At 38.9% G+C, this 26033-nt stretch overlaps 1 protein-coding gene across 21 annotated transcripts in view; it reads left to right on the forward strand.

Annotated features, from left to right (window-relative positions):
• FAM168A (family with sequence similarity 168 member A) overlaps positions 1 to 26033 on the forward strand; it is a 204900-nt gene that overhangs the window by 53688 nt on the left and 125179 nt on the right. For 2 of the 21 annotated variants that reach the window (XM_072610919.1, XM_072610927.1), the window contains exon 1: positions 20810 to 20944. The exons of 17 other annotated variants lie outside the window; for them this stretch is intronic. The gene's annotated coding sequence lies outside the window, so the exon portion shown is untranslated. Of the gene's footprint in view, positions 1 to 20784; positions 20945 to 26033 lie in introns of those variants that run through there. 2 more of the 21 variants (XM_072610922.1, XM_072610912.1) reach the window with 2 other exon arrangements.

Below are 26033 nucleotides of genomic sequence, written 5' to 3' on the forward strand. Positions count from 1 at the left end.
TTTCTTGTCACTGATCACATTGTTGGGAAGACAGACCCACCTGGTTGATGTGATTTGGTCAGTAGCTTCCTTATGGTATCTCATTCCAAGTAGATCTTACCTTTCTCTTGCTATGTGAAGTGACCTATTTTCTTTCCTGGACTGCTAAGTAGTTCCCTGTCTATTCTGTAACCTTCTGTGCCTACAAACTAGTTAGGATATTGTAATTTTTTTGTATGTCTTTTTGTAGTATGCTAATAGAACCTATTATGGCATCTTTTAGTTTTTCATGGGCATTTTAAAAATATTTTATTATTTTTCAGTCAACAAGCATCCATAAAGCAACCATATCCCCCACTGGAAAAAAGTAAAAACAAAACTCTTGTAACAAAAATACATAGTCAAGCAAAAACTAATTCCAGTGTTCAGAAATGTATATCATATTCTGGATCTTGAATCTATCACAGCTATTAGGTGGTGGGGTAACATTTTCATCATGAGCTCTCTGGAATTGTCATTGGTCATTGCATTGATCTGAGTTCTTAAGCCTTTAAAAGTTGTTTATCTTTGCAGTGTTTTTATTGCATAAATTGTTCTGGTTTTCACTTAACTCTGCATCAGTTCATTCAAGGCTTTCCAGGTTTTTCTGGAACTATCCTTTTCATAATTTCTTATGACAAAATAGCATTATATTCCATTTATATTCTAGAATTTGTTCTGTCATAACCTAATTGATGGCCTTCATTTGCATTTGATAACTAAGAGGTGAAGCAGCCACAGAGATAGGAGACCATGGTCAAATCATGGAGGAACTCGATGAATTCATTCTTGATTACTGTTGAGCAGGCACATGGTACAAACACCAAAGTGGGATCATACTAACATCAGCTTCAGGAGTATTGGCATCCTGTTGGATGGTTCATAATAATTACAGCAAAGTGAAAGGAGAATGTTAGCTTTTCAAGTTGTCATGTTTTTTTAGAGTTTGATGAAATAAGACATCAGAAAATTCAGAATTGACATCCCCAGACCAAGAACGTCAGAATGTGAAGGAACCTTTATTGGAACACAAAACAAAATGTTAGAGCTAGTCAGGACCTTATCAGATAATATGAGAGGGGGAAGGGAACTTGGAGATAATCTTCTCTAACACTCATTTTGTTAAGAAACAAGAATACTTCAAACATATATTGAGTTTACATTTGCCAGATGCTTTACATATGTCTCATTTGATTCAGCAATCTGTGGAGGTAAAGAAAATGAGGTCCAGAGAGAAGAATACACTTATTCAAGATACCGCAGCTAGCTAAGGGGCAAGACCGATATTTGAATAGAAACCAAGATGTCCTGACCCATGCTCCTTCTCCTATAACACGCTGACAACACTAGCATTTTACATTTATGTAATGCCTTCTACTTTTCAAAGTACATTAATAACTTGATTGAGAGACTGAATGATGTCATAGAAAGAGCAAAAGACTCATAGTTGAAAAATACGTATCTAAAGTCTCCACCCTGACACTTGTTAGTTGTGTATCCGTGTGAGATCCCTCCCCTTCTTTTCTTCTTTCCATAGAGTTGGGTTAATAATACTAGACATAACTCACCTCATTGTACAGTGTTGTGGAAATGTCAGCTGTTATGAATCTCATTTGATCTTCAGAACAGCTCTGTGAGGCATGAAAAATATTATTGTTCCCATTTTAGAGGTAAAGAAATCGAAGCCCTGAGAGGGAAAATGATTTATCTTAGGTAAGCTCATTGCAGAGCTTGGGGTAAAGCCATATTTCAACTTCATATACTTGACAAAATTGTGTGTCTCTTTGCCTCTGAGTCAGTAGGATCTTATTAGGAAATAGTTTAAACTCTAATCAGTCTGCAGATTGTTTAGAGGCATGTGGTACAGTGGAAAGAAGCCTCCTTTGCAATATCTAAGACCTGAGGTTCAATTCTTCTTATACCCACTTATTAGATAACTGACCTTGCGGAAATCAATTAAATTCTTTGAACCTTAGTTTCTCTACATCTGCAGAATGAGGATGATAATCCAACTCATCAGCAGATGTGGAAATATTTTACAATGATTGTGTCTGTTTGTGGCTAGCAAATTCAGTCTTCAAATATAAATCATTGACTATCAAAGCTGGTAATGTAGGGTGATATGAAGCTGATGAACCCTTTCTCAGAATAATGTTTTTAAGTGCATAAAATAAGAAACCAAGTATACTGACTTACAGTTATCAAAATACTAAGGAAAAAAAATCCATGAACTCTGATCTAGTCCTACTCACTCATTTTTTTTTCAGATGGGGGAAATGACTTGTCTAAGATCACACATCTCATCAGTGGGCTTTCCATCTAGCTAGGTTTTCTGACTCTTTGTTTCAGAGCTCTTTTTTTTTTTTTAAACTTATATCCAAAACAAAAGACTCTACTCTGTGTGATTCTAGAAGGTAGAACAAAGAACAGTGGGTAGAAATAGAGGAAGATAGATTTCAGTTCAGTTTAAAGAATTTTTTAAGTCAGAGCTCTCTTCCAAAAAAGCAGATTACCTTGGATAAGTTAGGAGCTCCCAGGTACTAGACATATTTAAGCAGGGACTGAATGACCACCTGTCAGGAACACATACATCATCTTCAAAATAACCCTATAAAGTAGCTAAAAGCATTATTGTTCCAGTTCTATAGATGAGAAAACTGAAACTCAAGAGGTGGGAAACATCACACAACTGCTGGTTGGAGTTGGATTTGAATTCTTTTAGCTCTTAATGGGGTGATTCTAGAAATATATTTGCTGAATGAGTGCCAGGCATTGGGCTTAGAGCTTAGAGCTCCAGGTTTGTGCTGAAAAATGTATCTTTGCAAAGAACAAGAAATCCAAAAGTTGATGAGTTGGTGAAAAATTAAAGGTTTGGGAAGCAGGTAATTGCAGCTGTGGCTAGATTATTCATTGTTATCAAAATTAACAGTGTCTGCAATCCCTTCTTCCTCTCCTTGGCTGACTGCCAGATATTTGCAGGCGCTCCAGGCCAGCCTACCTGCTGACCTGAACCTGCTTGCCTTAGGAAAATGAGACAGGAGCCGAAGCTGGCGTCCCCTGAATGCCATCTGTTTTCCGACACACAGATGCTGTCTTTGCACTCCCAACTTAGTGCAACTCCCATGATTAATTCATCTCCAGATAACTCTTCCATGAATGTAATTCGGCATCAGCTTCCAGTGTAATGAAGCCCCGCATAGGAAGCCAGCTGTAGAATGAAAGGAGGGTTTGGGCTGTTGGCCTGAGACCATCAGGATATGGGACATCAGAGGACAGCAGGAAGGAAGCCAGGCAGAGAAACCATCAGGTGAAGAGAACAAGCCAGTGCCCTGGAGTGAGCCCCAGACCAGGATGGAATGACTAGGGCTATAGATGTCACTCTATGACCTTGGTGGAGTTGCTTTGCTTATTGAAAACCCAATTTGCTCCAGGAAAATGTGAGCTTTGGATTATTACCCTGTCCCTTCCATTCCTAGCTCTGTCACTTAACCATCTTATGACCTTGGGCAAGTCATTTCCCTTCCTCTAAGCTGCAGTTTCCTTTTATATAAAATGGGGTTGTTAATTTACTCTGTCTAACTTGCTGGGCTGTTATAATGCAAATAAGAAGTAAATGTCCAGGAGTGAATATCAAAATGCTCTGTAATTGTAAATTGCTGTATAAATAGCAGCTAGGTGGAGCAGTAGATAGAACACTGGGCCTGGAGTTAGGAAGATCTGAGTTAAAATTCAGTCTCAGACACTTACTAGCTGTGTGACCCTGCACAAATCTATTTACTTCAGTTTTCTCATCTGTAAAATGGGGATAGTAAAAGTAACCACCTCCCAAGGTTGTTGTAAGGATCAAACAAAATATAATTTTAAATTCCTTAGCATAGCACCTGGCACATAGTAGGCATTATTTGTTAGCTGTTATTATTATTATCATAGCTAAAAACTATTGTTGAAGTAGAGTCCAAGTTTTTCGATCTGCTTGCGTTTTGGAGAGAATGACAAAAGGAGAAGAATTAAATTACATTTGCAGTATTAACAGGAACTTCATTTCTAGTGGGTATAGGAAGCCTTTATACTTCTAGGTTCACGATTTCATTTGCATGGGTACTCCTTCCACAAACAGAGATCACATTCTTGTCTGTGTGTTGGCTATGGCTGAAAATACCAAGTCTTCACCTGTTGTCCAATCTTCTGGTGATGAGCCTTTCTGCACCTAGGCTGATCCTCTAGTGATAGATACCCAGTTGCTTGCCTCTATTTAAAGCCTTTCCAATTTCATCGGATAGTTCAGAATTTGTGATCTATGTCATAGCCTTGGATTGTCCAGAAAATCATGATAGAAATGTGAGTTAGTATTATTTATATCTATACCAGGATAACATCAGCAAAGGACTTTTGTGGAGGTATGTGCCTAACAATAGTGATAATAACTGTAGCTCACATTTTCCGTATACATTACAGCTTACAAAGCTTCTTTCTCATAATAGACTTTCTGAGATTAACTCCCATTGGTACTGTATATGCCTTGTGTATACATGATTCTTTGTATAGGGTCTTTTCCACTAGAAGGTGAACTTCTTGAGGGTAGGGACCCTGTTTTTGCCTCTTTGTGTCTGTGGTGCTTAGTATGGTGCATGGTACATAGCTTTCAGTACTTCTGATATACTCATTAATAACTTGTGAAAGCAGAAATGCAAGTTTATATATGAGGAAAGCTCTAGAGAATGAAGTGTTTTGCCCACAGTCACCCAGCTAGTAATATCTAGTGCCAGAACTCTGCTCCCATTCTTTCTGGCTATAATTCCAGGTCTCCTTTTATTCCTGTGCTGAGCCTGGCAGGGGAGGAATGCCACTGTGGTAGTCTGGGGCCACTTTAGCTTGTCTCTGGCATCTCTCTGGGCTCTGAAAAGTGACCCCTTTAGGGCTATTTGTTCCTTAAGCCTTTTGGGTGCCTATATCCTTTGTTTGGAGTCTCCTTTTGTTTTTCCTTTTGGTTGCTTTTTTTGGCCTCTTCCTCCCTTTTATAGTCTTTTTAGACTTTACTCTCCCCCACCTACTCTGTGATCCAGAGATGCTGGCTGGCTTCCTTGCTGTTCCTCCACCATGATACTCCATCTGTGGAGTCTGGGCATTTTCACTGGCTGTCCCCTATGCATGGAATGATATCCCTCCTCACCTTGCATCCTAGTTTCCTTCAGGCCTCAGCTAAAGTCTTCAATAAATTATTCCCATTTCTCTTAATCATAATGCCTTCCCTCTGCTGATTATTTCCAAGTTATCTAATTTTTGTCTATATCTTTTTTGTACATAATTCTTGGCATGTTGTCTCCTCCATTAGTCTGTGAACTCCTTGAGAGTATGGACATTTTGTTTTTTACCTTTCTTTGTATGGTCAGTGTTTATCACAGTAACTGGTAAATAGTAGGCATTTAATAAACGCTTTTTAACTTGATTGATGTGAGCACTGAATGACTCAAGCTTTTATTCCTTTAGCCCAGAACATAGTTAGAATATTGTCAACCTTTTATATATGATTATATACGTTTCCTTTTCTTTGAGATGTGGAAGAAGTTTGAGACATTCTAAAAAGTAATTAGTGATCTGAATTTCCTCCATTTTTCTTTCCTCAGTTGCTCAGGCTTGAAAACACTGAGGAAAAATCTATTAAACCCAAGTCTGAATGGTAAAATCATAAAATATCAGCTGGAAGAGTTGTTGGAGTGCAGCCAGGATGCGAAATGCAGAGGTGTTTGAGGAGATGTGTAAAATACATAGGATGGCAAAGGAAACCAAGTATATTGAAATGTAGTCATCACAATATTTAAAACATTCATGAATTCCTTTAAGAGCCCCTGATCTAGACCAAACTACTCATGTTATAGATAATAATGATTATAATAGCTAACATTAAATAGTGTCTACTATATACCAGGCACTTTACCACTTTACCAATATTTTCTTTTTTTGAGCCTCACAACTGTCCTGAGAGTAGGTGCTATTATTATCCCCATTTTATAGTTGAGGAAACTGAGGCAAACCAAGATCTACTTGTTCAGAGTAGTACATATCTAAGGGAGGATTTTAATTCAGGTTTTTCATGACTCCTGACCTGGTGCTCTATCCACTGAGCCACTTGATTGCCTCATAGGGAAACTGAGACTAAGAGAAGTCAACTGACTTAGCCCTAATCACATAGGTAGTACTAAATAAGGGATCTGGGATAGAATGTCAGAGATGGAAAGGGATCTTAGGCTGTAGAATGTTAGAATTAATGGACGTTAGAACATCGAATGTCTGAGCTAGGAGGTCCCTTAGAGATCTTCTATTATGATCTGTTCTTTTTACAGTTGAGAACATGAAATGACAATGGAAAAAAGGGAGTTGAATCACACAGTGGGTCAGTAATAGAGCTTAGACTTGGTTTAAGATCTACTGATTCCAAGTTGATCTTCTTTTCACGATATAGTTCCTGATACTTAGATCAGAGCTAAAATTTCCTGTGGAGGACCATTTTTCCCTCTTGGGCAAAGAAATTATACTGGAACACGTGTGTTTTGAATCATTTCTTCTTAGTTTGGTTTAGGTTTTTTGGTAATCTGTCCCTCTGAATGTATTAACTGCAATAATAAGAATTGTTACATCTGTATATATTTTTTACATTTTTGTACCTTTGTATATTTTTGTACATCTATATATTTTTGTACATTTTTGTAACCAAAAACAATGATTACAGACACCCTAGCTTGTTAGCTTATTTGAACACTGGAACAATCAGAGAATTATCCTCACTTTTGAGAGAACACAACTCTTGACCAGATCATTTGGGTCCAAAGATGTGGTGAGAAATCTATCAAATGTGGTATGGAAAAAAAATCCTATTCTTTACTCTTTATTTGCAAAGGAGGAATAATTCATTTTTGGTTAAATAATTGATGAAAACATGCACCCCATATGCTGCAAAAAGCAGGATGAGAAGCTGTGCCTTTTCCAAATACCAGAGAAATAAAGGGAATGGAATAAATCACTGTGAAGGCCAGTATGCTGTATAAGGAACCAGTAAATAGTATTTGCTACTTCTGCTCACAGACTCCTTTGAGACCGCCTTTAGTAATAAAGGCTTCTATGGTGGCAGGGAATCTCAAAGTAATCTTATGGGGAAGCTGTAAGGTAGGGGCTTAGTATCTAGTCTTGTTTGCATCATCAACTTGTGCCATAAACACTTGTGCCACTGCTGCTTATCAGCTTCTCCATCTGGAAGTCCTCATGTGGCAGAACATCCAGGACTGAAGGTCCTTTTTGCTGCTCCAGTATCCTATAATTCCATGCATCTGTGAGATGCTCAGAATGGTACTGTGAGCTCTTATTTTCCAAAATTCATGTCAATCATTCTTGGCAAATTCTGATTTTTATCTTGATAGCTGTCAGCTAGTGTTTATTAAGCAACTCCAATGTGCCGTTCATGGTGTTAAGTGATGGGAAAACAAGAAAAGGCAAAAAACAGTCCTTGCTTTCCAGGAGCTTAAAGTCTGATGGAGAAGACAACACACCAAAGCCAAACAAACAAGGTGGATACAGGGCAAATTGCAGAGGGAAGGAGGATTGGGAAAGGGACTTTTTAAAGACATTTTTATTCATATGTTTTGTTTTTTACATCATCATAGTTTCTTCTGTTATCCTTTCCCCTGCCTCCCACATAGCAAATAGTATTTTTTAAAAGACAGAAAAAAAAGAGAGGAAAAAAGTTAGCATGGTTGATTAGTACATTGAAAAAGCGCAAAAACATGTGTAGTGTGGAAGACCTGTGACCTTTTGACTTCCATAAGAGGGTGGATTGGGAGTGTCTGCCATAGCTCTTCTTTTGAGCCATATTTGTTCTGTCCAATTTCACAGCATTCATTTTTTTGGTGTGGTGTGTGTGTGTGTGTGTGTGTGTGTGCGTGCATGCGTGTGTGTGCGCGTGCGTGTGTGTGCGTGTGTGCGTGTGCGTGCGTGTGTGGTGTGGTGTGTGTGCATGTGCGTGTGTGTGCGTGTGCGTGTGTGTGTGTGTGTGTGTGATTTCTCTTTACATTTGCATTGTTGTAGTTACTGGGAATATTGTTTTCTTGGCTCTTTTGACTTCACTCTGCTTCAGTTCATGTAGATCTTTTCCATGCTTCTCTGTATTCATTATATATATCATTTCTTCTTTAAAATTTATTTATTTTTAGTTTTCAACATTCACCTCCATTAAGATTTGGAGTTCTAAGTTTTGTCCCCTTTCCTTTCTTCCCCTCTCCTCAATATGTCATGCAATCTCATATAGTCTCTACATGTACACATATTAAATATGTTTTCACATTAGTCAATATACATAATGTCTTAAAGCACAATACTATCCCATTACAGGTTGTTATGTGATGTAGCCTGGTGGATAGAGAGCACTGGTTCTGGAGTAAGGAAAACCTGAGTTCAAATGAAGCTTCCAACACTTAGTAGCTGTATTACCCTGGGCAAGTCATTTAACTCTTTTTTACCTCAGTTGTAAAATGAGGATAGTAACAGCATCCACTCTGCAGGGTTTTTGTGAAGATCAGATGAGGTAACAGTTGTAAAGTACATGGCACAGTGGTTGACACATAATAGAACTATAGAGATACTACTCCCTTCCCGTCCCCATCACAGTTATGTATCACAATTTGTTTTGCCTTTTTCTGGTCAGTAGGCATCCACATGTTTTTGCAGCATGAAAAGTGTTGCTGAAAATGTCTTATTGTAGATGGAGATGTCTTATCAATTGCCTCCTTGAGATATAAGTCCAGGAATGGACTCTGGGTCCAAAGGTATGGACATTGTAGTTACTTGGCATAATTCCAAATTGCTTTCAAAAATGGTTGTATCAATTCACAGCTCTGCCAGCAATGTACCAGTTTGCCTGTCTTTCTGCAGCTTCTCTAACATTGACTGTTGCCCTCTTTTATCATCTTTGCCAGTTTGCAGGATGCGATGTTAAACCTCAAGAATGTTTTGGTCAGTGCATTTCTCTTTATTATTTGTTATTTGTAACATTCTTTCATGTGGTTGTTAATATTTTGCAGTTCTTTTGAGAACTGTTCATATTCTTTGACCACTTATCTATTGGAGAATGGCTGTTTGTTGTATGTATATATGATATATGTAGACACATATAACTACTTCATAATACACTGTCTGAAGGTGCTATTACTCCTTTGACCCTGCCTCTTTTGAGGAAAGACTCCTTGAAAGAAGGTAAACCTTTATCTGACACTTGAAGGGAGCTAGGGAAACAGAGTCAGAGATAAAGAAGAAGTACCTCTTCCCTGCAGCCTGGGCTAAGGTATTGTAGGGTATGGGATGAATGAGGTTATGTCCTCCAGAGTTCAAAGACGTCACAGTCTTATCACATTCAGAGACTGGCATCAAGATGTGGTAGCCAGAGCATTGGGATTCATTGTCAGGTAATCTGGAATCCAAACCTGTATCTGCCAGTGATATAATTTGTGACCTTTAGGAAGTTACTTCACATCTTAGAACCTCAGTTTTCTCTTATAAATGTTCCCTTTTAGTTCTAAAATTCTATGAAATGGGAAAATAGGGTTTGGAAGTTTGAATGATTGGGTCTCTATGAATGTCATTCACCTCTTTCTGGCTCCCATTTTAACCCTATGCATCCTTAGGTATTCATCAGTATAGGCATGATGTAAATTATTAATTATTATATTATTATTATATTATAATATATATTTTTTATAGTCCTAGAATTTCAGAGCTGAAAGGTATCTTAAGACATAGAATGTCAGTAAGCAAGATGCCTTAGAAATAGAGCATAAACCTTGGAGTGAATGAGTAGAATTGCCCTTGCCCTTGGAAATCTTCAAGCCCATCTCCTTTATTTTATTAAAGAGGAAACTGAGACGTGGAAGGTTGGAAGGTACCTATTTATGTCATATAAGGAATTATATTAAATTTAAAGCCAGGAAACTTTAACCTGTCTTTTCCCTTAATTCCTTACCCTTTGTGTCATTTCTTTCTTCTGCTTGGTGTAGTATAAATTCTGTCTGGCTTGGCTATCTTCCATTACAAATAAAATTTGTAAATATTTTTTGTTTTATGCCTTAGGATCCTTCACAGAACTCAGTGGTGGTAATAATTCAACTGGATAGAATGTCCTTGGCTATGTTTATAAACTGAAAAAAAAAACACTCAACAACTTGGGTCTTCTAGGGCCCTTTATTTTTTTTTCTAAAACAGTAAAAAAGCACATAGAAACTTGGAAATAAATTTCTCTTAATCATAGTGTTTTAAAGGGAACATGCTAATCTGAAGGGCTGTCCTAGGCCTGGGGGGGCTAAAGGAGGCAGCACAATGAAGTTAATGGTAACAGGAGTGGATGCGAATGAGAAGACTGGGACTCAAAGCTGAGGTCTCCTTCCTATGTGCCACTTCTTGACCTTGACCTAATCATGTCTTCTCTCTGGACCCAGGTTTCTTCATTCGCAAAACCAGAGAGTTAATTTGATCTTGGAAATCCTTTCTAGACCTAACTCCTGTCATCTTTTGAACTGTTTTTGGTAGCCTCAGAGATGGGGACATAAGATGAGTGGGATGTCATTGAACTGAATCTGTCAACCTGTTCAAGCAGGAATCTAACAACAGTCTGAACTGACCCATGGTGGAATGGGCTGCCTTGATAAGGTAATTAGATCCTTGTCACTGGGAAGCCCAAGTATAGAGGCTGAATGACCACCTGTCAGGGAAACTGTAAAGGGAATTTCCATATTGGGCCAAAGGTTGAACTAAATATAAATACCCTCTGAGGTCTCATCAAGCTTTATGGATCTGGGACCCTGTGATTCTAAAAGCTATTCTAAATGTTTGGTGCATATGAAAAATATTATAGGTATTTAAGGCAGGAGGATTGCCTTGTGGGAGTGAGTGGCCTTCACATTAGAGAGAGTGATCTTTTTTAAGTGTCTCAGTCTGCATCTCTAGCGATGGATCATAGGAGCTAGAGTTGGAAGAGACCTTAGAAATCGTCTAGTTCAGTGGCTTCATTTCATAGATAGGGAAACTGAAGCCTGAAGAAGGGAAGTGATTTTCCCTGGCTCACCTAGCTAGTAAATAACAGAGCCAAATCTGAAGCCCAATACCCTTGACCTCAAAGTCAGTATGCTCTATTACTTCAGTTTATATGTATTGGTAGAGAAAGAAAAGAGAAATTGCTGGCATTTATTTAACTCCTTTAAGGTTGGCAAAGCACTTTAAACTGTTACCTCATTTGCTCTTCCCAACAACGCTGTAAGAGAGGCATGACAAACTTTTGTGATCTCAGTTTTATAGATGAGGAAGCTAAGGGCTACAGGAGTTAGGTGACTTGGCCTTACTGACACTGCTGGGAAATCTCAGAACTGCTCTTGACTATAGATCTAGTGCTTTCTAAACAATCATGCTACCTTTTGGGTGTATGTTGATATGGGTCATGTCAGTCTAATGTAGGGACATTGGGTCAGAAAACCTTGCTGATGGGTTTGGGTCCACCACTGATTTGCTATGTGACCCCAGTGCTTGGTTTGGAAAAATGGAGTTCTTGGAAAAATAAGAGTTCTGGTGTTGACTTTCCTTAGCTCAGAGGGATGGTTGATGCCAGATGAGATGATATCTGGGAAAACTTTGGGGTAAAAAGTATTCTGATCATAGGTTTATTAGTCTTGCCAAAGTGCACTTACTTTCATGTTCAGCTATCAACAAGATACAGTGCACCAATATTGACATTTCTCTGTAAATCTAGGGAGTTATTTAACTGTTGGGTTTAAGGGCTTCAGAGTGTTATTTGCACCTGTGATCGCTTCTTTGTCCAAAGGTTGTTTTTTTTTTTAAAGTCTCATAGTGAGCTCTTTTGAGTTGGAACCTGAATTAGAGATTATCTTGTCACAGAATCTTAGAATTATGGGATCACAGAATCTTAGAAAAGGTTTGTACAGGTGTGGTGATGGATGTCTATTTATGATGAGACTGAGTCTAGGCTAGCTAATTTGGTAAAGAAGCTGATTGCTAGAACACTGGTCAGCAGGAGTAACCTTTTCTTTTTTTTCCTTTTCCTTTTTTGCCCTTTTTTTAAGTTGTAGCAACTGGTAAAAGATTATCTACTAAAGTATGGAAGATCATTGGCTATATTGGTGGAGGGAACTCTCACATCAATGAAGTCACATTAACAGAACCGAAGTAGTTACTTTAAGTCCCCAATAAGATTTTCTTGATAAAATTATTTTTATTTGTCATAAAAAAGAACTTCTAATCAATATGTTTGCTTTCCATGAGAAGACTGTTGGAGAGAGGGCAAATGTTTAAGAGGAAGGAATGTCATTAGAGAATTTCAGGTGTTCATTGGAGTAATATTTCTTGAAATCTTGGATTGCTAAGTACTGAACTTCAAAATATTAGATCTATAGTGATAACTTACTTTTACAAACTGCTTTATTCATAACAACCCTCTAGGGTAGAAAGTGCAAGGATTAATATTCCAGTTTAACAGGTGAGGGGAAGTTACTTGTCTAGACTCACATAGTTAAAATGTGTCAGAGATGAGACTCAGACTCATGGCTCCCTATGCCAAGTCCAGTCACTGGTTTTCACTATCATACTGCTTCCTAAAAGACTCTTGAGTCATAGAATCTTGGACTTTGAGAATTCTAGAATGTCACAATTGAAAGGCAACCTTAGCATCTCTTCCAAATTTATTTCTGGTACAAGGATGCCTTCTACAACATTTAGGTAGCATTGTAGGTAGAGCACTGGACCTTGAATTAGGAAGATCTGAGTTCAAATCCACATTCAGATACTTACTGGCTGTGTATCCCTGGTTAAGCAACTTAATCTCTGCCTCAGATTCCTCATCTGTAAAATGGAGCTAAGAAAAGCACATATCTCTTAGGGTTGTTGTAAGGGTAAAATGAGATAATATTTGTAAAGTGCTTTGCAAACCTTATGATCATTCAATGTCTTTTTAAATCCCTTTGTTGCCTATTCAGTGAGCCCCTTTTACTTTTTAGATAGTTATCATTGAAAAACTCTTCCTAGGCCTAAATCCTTGTGATTTCCCCTCTCCCACTTGTATTTCTGTTTTAGCATGAAATAATTTGGGAATGCCCCTTAACATTCATTACTGAGAGTATGAGATGAAGTTGTCAATGTGGGTGAGTAGTTATACTGCCTTTTCTAGACTGATAAAAGGATAGTGTATTTGCTTGGACTCAGGAGCCTATTTTCTAGTTTGGTTCACTCCCCATGTTTAATTACCAAAGCTTCAGACAAATATTTTGAGATGGCTTGAGAAGGCAAGGAAGCACTTCTGAATGATCTCATCTCCTAAATGAGCCTTTAATGAGATAGGTAAATGGCTGTTGTGCTTTCCATGCCCAGAGATTCTTAAGAGATTAATTAGCGGGAAGGCCTCAAAACCACATGTTCCTTTGTCTTGGAAGTATTCCTGTATTTGCTTAATGTACCAGCTGTGTGAATAAATTTGTTTATGCTGCTGCTAAATTGGAACGATGGTACCTACCTGAGACTGTCTGAATTCAGAAATTCCTTACAAAGCCAAGAGCTTTACACTGATCATTTAAAGAAAGGACATCTGTTGGCAAGGGATAGCACACAGACCTAGCATTTAACCTTCTGACTCTCAGTTTCCTCATCTGTGAAACGGGCATGATAGCATCTGCCCTACCTGTGTCCCAAGGATGGGAACATCATGCAATTAGAGTTGGAAGATATTAGATATAGAGTTGGAAGATATCTATTTCAACCATCCCTTTATTTTATAGATGATATAACATTGGTCTAGCAAGCTCAGATCATAAGTAGTAGTGCTAGGGTTACCACCAGACCCTTTCAATTCCATATCAAGTCCTCTTTCTGTTCATTGTCATGTTGCTAGGAGGATCAAATGCAAGGCCTTTTTGTTACTTTACCTCTTATTCTTCAGAGTGTCTTGAATGTCTAATCTTGTAGTATCTGTGTGAATGATGGACCTCCTTCTCATTCTTCAACAGCCCTGGATTGGTACTTTACTAGTCCTGGCTCATTCACACATGACCTTGGGCAAGTCCATTTACCTCAAGGGACCTCAGTTTGTGTCTCTATAAAATGGGACTATTCATCTGTGTCAGTAATCTCCAGCAGTGATTGTGAAAGTGCTTTGTAAACATTGTAAGATTTTGACCTTCAAACCAACCTTTCAATTCTAGTGCCTTGCCTCTGTTAATTATTTCCCATTTATCCTGTATATATATATATGTGTATATATGTGTATATATGTGTGTGTGTGTGTGTGTGTGTGTGTGTATCTTGTTTGTACCTATTTGTTTGTAGCTTTCCCCCTTAGATTTTAAGTTCTTGGAGGGGAGGAACTGGCTGCTTTTTGCTTCTCTTTGTATCCCTAGGGCTTAGCAGAGTGTCTGACATATAGTAGGTGCTTACTAAATGCTTATTAACTAATACATTATTTAAAAAAATCAACAACATAGTCCAGATATTGGACCCTGGATTTGTTGTCTGAGAATTCATCGAGACTATAGAGAAGTCCATTTTCAGCAGACTGACCAACAAGGGACATGATTCCGGCTCTAGCACTTCCTAAAATTGCTGAATGAGCAAATAAGGGAACTTTCATAAAGTTCTAGAGCTGGAAATCTGTTGCCAAGGGGTGAATATAGAACTGAGGCCAACCTCCTGTTAACATGCCCCAGTTATAATTTCAACTTTCAAAAATTGGAGTAATGACCAAAAGAGACTTCTGGAACCAATTTTGATCAAAAAAGAGGTTTTTTAGGATGGAAATGGCCAACCCTAGCGGAAATGATCATTCCATCTTAAGAGTTTGTGAGAGAGAAGAAGGGAAAAGAAATGAGAGAATAAGTATTTACATTGCATCTACTATAAGCAGTTTTTTTTACAAATATCATTTAATCCTGACAACAAATTATTACCCTAATTTTACAGTTGAAGAAACTGAGGCAAACAGTAATTAAGTGACTTGCCTAAGGTCACACAGCTAGTAAATATCTGAGGCTAGATGAGTGACTTAGGCTGGATTTGACTCTAGGTCCAGTGCTCTGTCTCCTTTACCACCAGCTGCCTCTAGAGAAAAAGGCAGGTATAGTCTGAATTTATGCCTCCTAGACTTTAAGAAAGTAGATCATAAAATATTTGGAGAAAGGATAGCTAGGAACTTATGGCCTAAAATTCAAGAGGAGAAGTCAGCCCAGAATGGATGGGCAGCTATCACAGATGAAATCATAAAAACAAAACAACAATTCCAATGAGAAAGAAAAGTAGAGGATTATATAAAGATACTGATGTAGATGCACAGGAAACTTAATCAATTAAACTTTTTAAAGGTGTATAAGTGTATAAGTGCTGGGTCTGAGTCAGGAAGACTCATCTTCCTGAGTTCAAATCTGGCTTCAGACACTTACTAATACTTTGACCCTAGGTAAGTCACTTAACCCTGTTTGCCTCAGTTTCCTCCTCTCTAAAATGAGCTGGAGAAGGAAATGGCAAACTACTCCAGTATCTACCAAGAAAAACCTAAATGGGGCCATGAATAGTCAGATATGATATGACTGATTTTGGGGAGTTGGAAATAAAAGACAAGTAACAGAGATAACAAAAGATAAATACAGAGCTGTAGCATGGCGCTGGGATAGTAGCATTGGGAGTGCTAAAAGATCTGAATTGATTGAGCCTGATGAAGACATCTAGGAGCAACAACAAGAAATAGCTTTTTAAAGTTGTGTGGTAGAAAAGAGAAGGACCAGGGAAGGGAAAGGACTCTGCTCTAGCTGAGTGAGATGACAGGTACAGACAATGGAGAGAAAGTGGAGTTTCTTATTTTTCCTTCTTTTGGTGCCAAGGAGCATTCTTTTTTTGGATTAGAAAGTAAAGAATAGAAACATCTAATAAAGAATAGACAGCTAAGATAAATAGGGAAAGCATTATAAGAGAAGATCTTGCTGCCCCTGATGAGTTAAAGTCTTCAGGTCTGGATGAACTATACATTCCTGGGTTCTGAAAGAACCAGCTGGTGTGATGTTCAGAAGATTGTGGAGGACTGGGAATGAGCAAAATGGCCTGATTTTCAAGTGATTGAAATCTGCAAACTATAAACCACAAAGTTTGACTTAAATTTCTCCTGACAGAAGATAGAATTCAATAGAAGATAATATTCTAGTACCTAGGATCCATGAACTTGTTCTTAAATAGTCTGATAATAGTATTTTAACATAATTGATTTCCTTTGCAATCCTTTGTATTTTATACATTTAAAACATTCTTGTCAGGCTGCCTGACACACAAAAAAGAGTAAGAACCCTCCTTAGAGTGGTTAGTGAACTTCTGGAAAAGAGAATAATGATCCCAGAAGACCAGCATGACGTCAGGGAAAACAGGTCATGTCAGACTAACCTCATTTCATTTTTTGACGTTATTAGACTGGTTGATCTGGGGAATGTTGATTTTTGTAAAGCTTGTCGGTGTCTCACGCTCTTCTGATGTGAGTCAAGTTCAGTCAGATAGATTTGGAGCTGGTTGAATAGTGATACCTAAAGAGTAGTTAGTCATTAATGGGTCAATGTTGACTTGGAAGGTGGCATCCAAGGGAGTGCCCAAGGGATCTGCTCAACTTTGTGCTATTTAGACATTTTGATCAGTGATTTGTATGAAGACATAGAGAAAGAAATAAGCATCTGTTAATCTTCTCTTATGTGTCAGGCGCTGTGCTGAGCACTGTAAAGATAAGACCTCATTTGATCCATAGGTGGCATGCTTGTCAAATGTGCAGGTGGCCTCAGGATTATGGATTTAGAGCTGGAAGGGGTTATAAAGGCCTCTAGTTCAGGGGTTCTTTACTTGGGGTGCCAAAGGGTCTATGGGTACATTTCAAGGGATCCCCAAATTTGGATAGGGAAAAATTACACCTTCATTTCAGTATAATTGGTTCCTTTCATAATAATACGTATTTTATTTTATGCATTTAAAAATATTATTCAGAGAAGGTCTCTGTAGGCATCATCAGACTGATTGCCAAATGTGGGGCCATGACACCAAAAAAGTTAAGAACAATTGATATAGTCCAGCCTTCTTATTTTATAGAAGAGGAAATGGAGACCAAGAGAGTATCAGTGACTTTCCTGAGTAGCTATTGTTTAGATGACAGAATGAGGATCAAAAAAGATTATAACAAAACTAGAATATCTAATAAGATAAATCCTAATAACATAAAATTTAGTTGTTGTTCAGTTGTTTCAGTCATGTCCAATTCTTTATGACCCCATTTAGGGTTTTCTTGGCAGATACTGAAGTGGTTGGCCATTTCCTTCTCCAGATCATTTTACAGATGAGGAAACTGAGGCAAACAGAGTTAAGTGACTTGCCGAGGTTATCCAGCTATTAAATATCTGAAGCCATCAGGAAGATGAGTCTTTTGATTTCAGGCCTGGCACTCTACTGCACCACTTAGCTTTAAATATAAAATATTACACTGAGATTTTTAAAAAAATCAATTTCACTAGTATGAGATCAGAGAACCACAGAATTTTTTAGTGTGTATAGACTTCAGTGGCCATCTAGTCCAAGCCGTAACTAAAAATACATAACTACATCATACTTAAGATGTGGTCATCCACCCACTGCTTGAAGACTTCCTAGGAGGGAGAGCTCATTACTCCTTGAGGTGATTATGGACAACTCTAATTTTTAATCCTGATGTTAAGCCTAAATTTGCCTCACTATGATTTCCATCCATTCCTATTGCTTCTGCTCCCTGGACCCAAACAGAACAAGTCTATCCCTCTTCCATATGACAGATATTTGAACTCAGCTATTATGTTCTCCAAAGAGGTAGCTAGGGGGTTTAGTAGATAGAGCTCTAAGACTGAAGTCAGGAGGACTTAGCTTCCTGAGTTCAAATGTGGCCTTAGAAACTTACTAGCTGAGTGATCCTGGATAAGTCACTTAACCCTGTTTGCCTCTGTTTCTTCGTCTGTAAAATGAGTTGGAGAAAGAAATGGCAAACCACTCCAGTGTCTTTGCAAAGAAAACCTCAAATCGGGTCATGAAGAGTCAGATGCAACTGAAAACGACTAAACTACAAAATCATGCCCTCCTTCCCTGAGTCTATTCTTAAGTTAAATATTTCCAACCTTTTCAAATAGATCTTCATATAATATGAACTTTAAGGCATCCTCCTGGTTATTTTCTTCTGAACAGTCTTCAGCTTTATCAGTGTCTTTGGTGAAGTGTGGTGCTACAACTAAACATAATATTCCAGACATGGTCTAACCAAGGAGGAGTGGAGTGCTACTATCACCATCTCTTTATTTCTTATTTAGAGAAAGCTATCCCTTTCTTAATATTAAAGCACAGAGCTTTGCACATGGTAAACACTTCTATGGCCTCCATAGCCTATTGTTGACTCATTGAGCATAGAGTCCTACAAACCCCCCCAGATCTTTTCTTCCCAATAAAATATTGAATAAATATGTCTTTTCCCATCTTGTTCTTGTGAAGTCAATTTTTGGATCCCAAGTGTAAGATTTTATATTTATTCATATTGGCTTTCATCCTATTAGATTCATCTCAGTGTTCTAGTTTGCCAAGATTTTTTTTTATTCCAGATTTTAACCTGTGTTAGCCATCCATCCAAACTTTGTGCAGCCTGAAAATTTGGTAAGGTTGCCATCTATGCCTTCAAATAACTCATTGATAAAATAAATTAATGAGATCTTGAGTTCCCATAATACATTTCCCATAATGAAAGTAGTGCTAGTTTTTCTGCACTCTGCCTTGATTGGACCATATGCGGGATGTTCTGGGTACAACATTTGAGAAGGATAGGCATGAGCTTGGTAGCATCTGAAGGATGGAACAACCAGCGTGGTGAAGACCTTCTGCTTCATTGCATGTGCTAGTTATTTCAAGGAACTAAGGATGTGTAAATTGGCCAAAAAAGAGTGAGGATATGCTTTCAGGTATTTCAAGGACTTATGTGGCAGATGGATTAGATTTTTTTGTGCTTGGGCTTAGAGAACAGAACTAGGAATAATAGATAGGAGTTACAAAATAGAAAAAAGAAAGTTGGGAATGATCTTACAGAACATATAGAGCCTCATTTTACAAGAGAAGCAACTGAAGGAATTTGTCTAACAGTCAAGAAGTGACTGAAGTGAGACTAGAACCTCCTTGAAGTAGTTCCTACCTATTGCCATGATTTTTTCCCTTTTGGTATTTTGGTATAATCCTGTCTCTCTCTTTCTTCCATCCTTCCCAGCGTTCACTTCCTTCTCTTTCCTCCTCTCCTTGTCTGCCAAGCAGACAAACAAACTTAGAGGTAGAGTGAATAAACTCCAAATCAGCTAGCTGCTCCAGAAGAAAACTGCCTTCCTGGTGGGATAGAAATGGCCATTTCTATGGAAAACAGCTGTTGGAAGAAGACAACCCTGCAGGGCAGCAAGACGTGGGGCTTGCAATTCTGGCAGGAGAAGGTGGAAAGAATGCCTTCCTGCTATTGAGAACTGCCAGCTGCTTCCCCACCTGTATTAAAGATGTTTGGCAGGAGGCCAGCAGCAGGGAAACGTGGAGCTCCTTGGAATTGTATGGGCAAAGAGGCATTCAGAGCAGCCCTCTCTGAATGCAGCCTTTGCACAGTTCACTGGAGGCACCATGGGGTTTGCTTACTTAGGAGAGATGTTGACAAGCTGGAATTTGCCAAGAGGGGAGCAACCAGCATGATGAAAGGTGTCCAGACCCCAGTGTGAGGAGCTATTGAAGGAATGGGATGTGGTTGGCCTGGACAAAAGAAAACTTAGCAGAGACATGATAGCTGTGTTTGTGTTTCTGAAAGATTGTCGTATGGAAAAGGGGATTAGTTGTATTCTTATTGGCCGTTGAACTAGGAGAAATAAGGGAAAGTCATAGAGAGGCAAAGTTTAACTGAACATAAAGGAGAAATTCATAACAATCCGAGCCAGCCCTTAATGGTATTGATTGTCTCAGGAGGAAGGAGTGAACTTTTAGTAATAATAATAATAATAACAACAAAGTTAGTATTTATAGAGCACTTTAAGGTTTATAAAGTGTTTTATAAATATCTCATTTTATCCTAATGACCTTAAGGTGCTATTATTATCCCAATTTTACAGATTAGGAAATTGAGGCAAACAAGTAACTTGCCCATAGTCACACAGCTGCTAAGGGCCTGGTTTGAACTCAAGTCTTCCTGAGTCTGTATCAGATGCTTTACCTAAGGCACCAGCTGACTGTCAGAGAAGCTGTTTACAGAGAGGCTTCCTGCATTGCTGGTGGTGGGAGGCAAACTAGATGCTTCTGAAGTCCCTTCCAGCCTGAACATTGTTTTAACATTCTCTTAAACAAAGATTTCTTATGAAACATTTATTAAACAAACCGTTATTATATCATGGACAGCACTGTATGGTGCAGGGAACGTATTCATGTATGAGATGGTAAACGCTGTGGTCTCTGTCCTCAGGGAGCTTTCTGTCCAATGTGGGTTTTATGACATATACATTAATAAGCATAATAAGGGGGTGACCAGGGCAAGGAAGAGGTTTAGATGCAGCTCTGTAGGAAAGTTTGAGAAGGGAGTGTCGACATTGGGGAAGGATATAGTATAGTTTTGCTGGAATATAGCCTGAAGGAATGATATAAAATAAATATGGGGAGGTTGGTATGAGCCACATTCTAGAAGGTTTTGAATAACAACAGACTCTATAGACTTTGTATTTCCTCCTCTATACAGTATGGAGACACTGAAGGTCTTGGAGCAGGGGAGTGAGAGATTCAGATCTATCAATTAGGAAGATCAAATTGCCAGTTAGTGAAGGATGCTTTGGAGGAGGGAAGGATCAGTGGTCAGGAGGTGAGTTAGCAGATTATTATAGTAATCTATGCTACAGATAAGAAAAGCCTGAACTGAGTGGTGGCACTCCAAATGGAGAGAGGTCAGGCACAACTGGTATTATTCATGTAGAAGCAACAGGAATTGGCATCTGATGGAATATGTGGGGTTAGAAAAGGGGAGACTAGAAAGATAATTCCAAGATTTCAGACCTGGGTGAGTTGGAAGACTGTGGTGTTGTCAGTAGAAATGGGCTGTTTGGGGAAAGAGAATGAATTCATACAGCTGAGGTATGTTGAGTTTGTGGTACTAGTAGAACATTAAAAGGTAGGTGTTTGGCAAGCAATTAGAGATACAGTTAGTTGGGAGTCACCTGCTTAGAGGTTAGATTGGGAATGAATTAGATAAAAATGATAGTTTATAAATCACTTTCTATGTGCATATATATATATATTTCATTTAAGGCTTCCAGTGATGCAGCAATGTACATACTATGGACATTATCACTTCCATTTTTTTTGAGTAATGAGATAGGCTCAGAGAGACTTTGGCTGATCCATGGTCACACAAAGTTACAAGTGTCAGAGGCAGGATCTGAAGCTAGATCTTCCTCACTTCAAGTCTTTTACTCTGTCCATAAGAGAATATAGAGAGAAGATGATAGAGGACAGAAGTCCCTCCCAGTTTTAACCTTTTTTGTTCTGTGTTCCCAGGCACCATCCAGTTTTGATATTTTGTATTATAAGGTCCCTTTTGGTTCTGATATTTTATGTTCTGTGTTCCAAAGTCTGTTCTAGACACAGTCTCAGAGTTGGAAAGGATTTCAGAAGTAATTTACTTCAACACGTAAATGAATATTGGTGTCCTGTGTAATTTGCCTAAGTTTGTCATCTAGGCTTGCTTGAGGACCTTTAGTGGTGGTGGTGGCGGCAGCACTACTTTCTGAACCCTGGCATTCTACTTTTGTATCTGTCTAGCTTAGTCATTCTCAGATTTAATGCTCACGGCACAGTATTCTTTGCTGGTAAGAATCACAGCATGATAAACATTTAAAACAGCAACAAAGAAGGCTTTCAAGCTAGCCTGGCCCCTAGATCCATTACCTAGGTTTTAAGACCTCTCTCTCTGCTTCTCTGTCTCTTCCATTTTCTCCTGCCATCTCTGGGAAGATCAGACAGCAAAGATCAGCCTGGGAAGATCAGACAGCAAAATGATCTAATTGTTTGGGAGTTTTCCTTACGTTAAGACCAACCATATTTTGGAGCAACTTCCATTCATTGTTCCTAGTTCCTAACCTGAAGTTTTCCAGAATCTACTTGATGTCTCTTCCATGAGATAGCCATTCAAATATCTGAAGACAGCTGTCAAGACCCTTCTGAGTCTCCTCTTTGTTAATGTACCCCAGTTCATAGAGCTTGAACTTAAGGCTTCTCATCTTCCTGGTTGCACTCCTTCTGACAATATTCAGCTTGTCAATGTCCTTCCTCAAAGGTGGCATCCAGAACTAAACAAGGTATTTTACATGTGGTTTGACCAGGAACCCCCTCTTATGAGAACCCTTCCAATATTCCAGAAAATACTCCAGGTCACCTCCTTAGGCCTAGACACTGCACTTCTTGTAATGCTGCCTATGACTTGTGGGAGCCTTCTTGCTTGACATGTCACAGAAATGACTCATGCTGAGCTGGTGGCCCACTAATACCTCCCCCTCACCCCACCCCAGTTCCTTCCCAAACTGTCATCTAGCTGTGCCATGCCCACCTTTGTATCTGGGAGGTGGATATTTTGAATTCAAATAAAAGAGTTTTATCTTTCTTCTTCTGAAATTTAATTACAGATTCCTCCCAGTGTTCAAGTATGGTGAAATCTTTTTGGACCCTAACTATAATCCAACATCTTATATATCACTCTTAAGTTCCTTGTTACTTGCAAACTTAATAACCATACCCTTTATGCCTTTATCCAGATGGTTGGTAAAAATGTCAGCAGATCCTTAGGGCATTACTCCAGAGACCTCCTTGCAAACTGACATTGAATCACTACGCTACCAAGGACAGTTCTGGGTCTGACCATTCGGCCAGCTCTAAATCTGCCTCATCATATTATAAGATGCCCTTTCTCCTTACCTCGCCGCAATGGTAGGCTGTGTTCCAAGGCCCTTTCCTGCTTGCAGAGGTCTAGGGCTCTGGGTACTGTGAGGACAGAGTGCTACATATAACTTAGAGATAATTCAGGATGTATACTTGAATGTGTGTGTTTTGCCTTATGCTCTGGGCTGAGAGGATTAAAAAAAAAAGACCCAGTCCCTGTTGGCAAGAAACATTTGTCAAACTAAATATTTGTCAAACAATTTACACTCGCTAGTGATGCTAGTCAGTGAGTGGTATTGAGAAACACTTGTACCTTGACAGTGGCTCGAATTAGGTGGGAAAGAAGGATCAAAATCCAATTCTCAAACATTTATTAAGCACCTTATGTTAGAGCCACATATAAAACAGGCCCTGTCCTCAAGAAAATTATTAGGGGAGCAAGGTAGGTAGGGGAAGACAGGCAGGATACAGCATATCCATAGACAAATTGATATGATGAGGAAGCAGAGAGAATGGACAACTGGGAGAAAGAGTAAAGGATCTCCCAAGGGGTGATTGCTGAACTGAGCCCTGAAGGGAGGCAGTGATGCTTCAGGTTAGCAGGAGCCAGCGAGTCCATTCAAGGCATGGGCAATAACCAGCCTGGGAGAAGACGCAGACAGAGATGGGAGCCAACAGGTGGAGTTTGGTTCTGTAGGTTTTCCTTCACTGTTGCTAGCAATATACAACACAAAAGCTTGGCTGGAGGTTGTGCCTGTTTTTTGATGTATAATTTACTACTTCTTGATGTATAATGCATTTCTTCCTGGTGATTCTGCCTTGTTTGTATTGATAAATGCCTGTTCTCAGTACATCGCCTGCAGATTCCGTAGACATCTGTGATGTCTCTTTCCCTGCCCAGGCACAGTACTCCCTCTGCTGGTGGGTAAAGATGTGTATCAGAGGGTCTGGCCGCAGATTTTCCTGTTTGACCATACATATGCCGGCGGTTCAGCTAACACAGGGCTAGTTGTTACAAACCTCAACCTCTAGCAGCCTGTATCAGACCAGTGTACCCCACAGAGTTTTCAACATACATTTTTAATAAGATTTTGAGTTCTACCTCCCTCCCCTTAGCCCTCCCCAAGATGGCAAGCAATTATCAGATTGTTATACATGTTATACATTTGCAATAATGTTAAATATACTTCTACGTTAGTCATTTTGTGAAACAAGAATCTCCCATCTTTCATACTTAGTCACTTATCAAATCCTGTGGATTCTCTTCTCCGTGCCTCTCCCACTACCTTACCATCAATGCTACCTGCTCGCACTGTTGTAATAATCTTTAATACTATTAGAGAAAAACCTTTAGGGTTTTTCAGTCTGCACTTTTTTCCTCCGCCAGTCTAACCTTTAAATTGATCTCAGAATTATTCTTCTTATGCACCTAGCTAGTCATGGTATATTCCTGCTCTGACTGAGGAAAGCTCGGACCCCTCTGTCTGGCATTCCAAATCCTCCATAACGTCATCATTCTTCTACCTTACCTCATGGTACTACTCTCTGTCCACATAACCCTTCTGTAAAATGGGCAGTTTCCTGTCCCTGGAATACATGGCGTTTGCTTTGGTTCCTCCATGCCTTTGTTCATACTGTCCTCCATGTCTTGTGTGTCCTTCCCCTTTTTGAATTCCTACACATTCTTTATTTTTTAATGTTCTTTTTTTGTTCTGAGTTTGATGAACACCGAAAAAGGACCTTTCCATATATGAAGTAGAACAGCAAAAGAGGATTATATGTGAAAATGTGAATGCCTGTTACATACATCTTGCTTTTCTTTTTTAAAGTGTATAATAAATTCAGCACATTACTGTCAAAACATCTTGTCTATTTCCTTCCAGACTTCCTTCATTTCGCTGCATTTAAAAAATGTTACATTGACTCTATTTTATCCTTTACTTTGGCAACTCTTATCACTACCTCTCTTTTTCCCTCTGAATTTCTCCTTGTCCTACCTGTTCCACAGAATGACGTCACAATTCTTATAACAAATTAAGCATAATCAAGCATAACAAAGCTGCAGTTTGCCATATCCAAATGTTAGCGTTTCATTCTATCCTGGGATCCCATCTTCCCTCTTTCCAGAGCTGTGGGGATAGCTTCCTCAGCAGCCCTCTGAAGTCACGTGTGGTTGTTGCATTGATCAGAGCTCTTCAGTATTTTAAAATTATTCTTGATAATGTGATTTTTATTATACAAGTTACTCCTCTGGTTCTCTTCACTTTACTTTGCATCAGTTTATACAGGTTCTCTCAGGTGTCTCTGAACCTTCCCTTTTGTAATTTCTTACTAATATTCCATTACGTTTATGTACTACTTGGTTTAACCACGAAACAGTTGGTGGGCACCCCTTTATTTCTAGTTCTTTGCTACAACAAGAAGTGCTGCCCTGAATGTTTTTCTACATATGGGTCCTTTTCCTCTCTTTTTGCTCCCTGGGAGATACAGGCCTAATGGTATTTATGGGCCGGTGACTTTGGGAGTGGTGTTCTAAATTGCTTTCCAGAATGTCTGGACCAATTCAAAACTCCATCATCAGTTCACCAATGTTCCTGTCTTCCCTAAGTTGTCACCAGTTGTCATTTTCCCTTTTTGTCACTTTGCCAGTCTGCTGATGGATGTGAAGTGGAACTTCTGAGTTGCTTTAATGTGCATTTCTCTAATTATTCATCATTTGGAGCATTCCTTCATAGGCATAGTTCAAAAATTTCAAAAAATTCCAAGTAATTTTTCCTTTGAAACTTGTCAATTCACATCCTAACTATTCTTTAATGCACTATTCATATTACCTCCTTCAGGACATCATCCTTGATTCATGCTCCCACTATTCTTCTCTAAGCTGTTAGGTGATACAGTGGTTAGAGAGCTGGGCCTGAAGTCAGGAGGACTTGACTGCATGTGGCCTCAGACACTTACTAGCTATGTGACTCACTTCGCTTCTCTCTACCAGATGGGGATAATAATAGCACCTACCTCCC

This window comes from Notamacropus eugenii, chromosome 5, assembly GCF_028372415.1.
Source record: "Notamacropus eugenii isolate mMacEug1 chromosome 5, mMacEug1.pri_v2, whole genome shotgun sequence".
Classification (NCBI taxonomy): Eukaryota; Metazoa; Chordata; class Mammalia; order Diprotodontia; family Macropodidae; genus Notamacropus; species Notamacropus eugenii.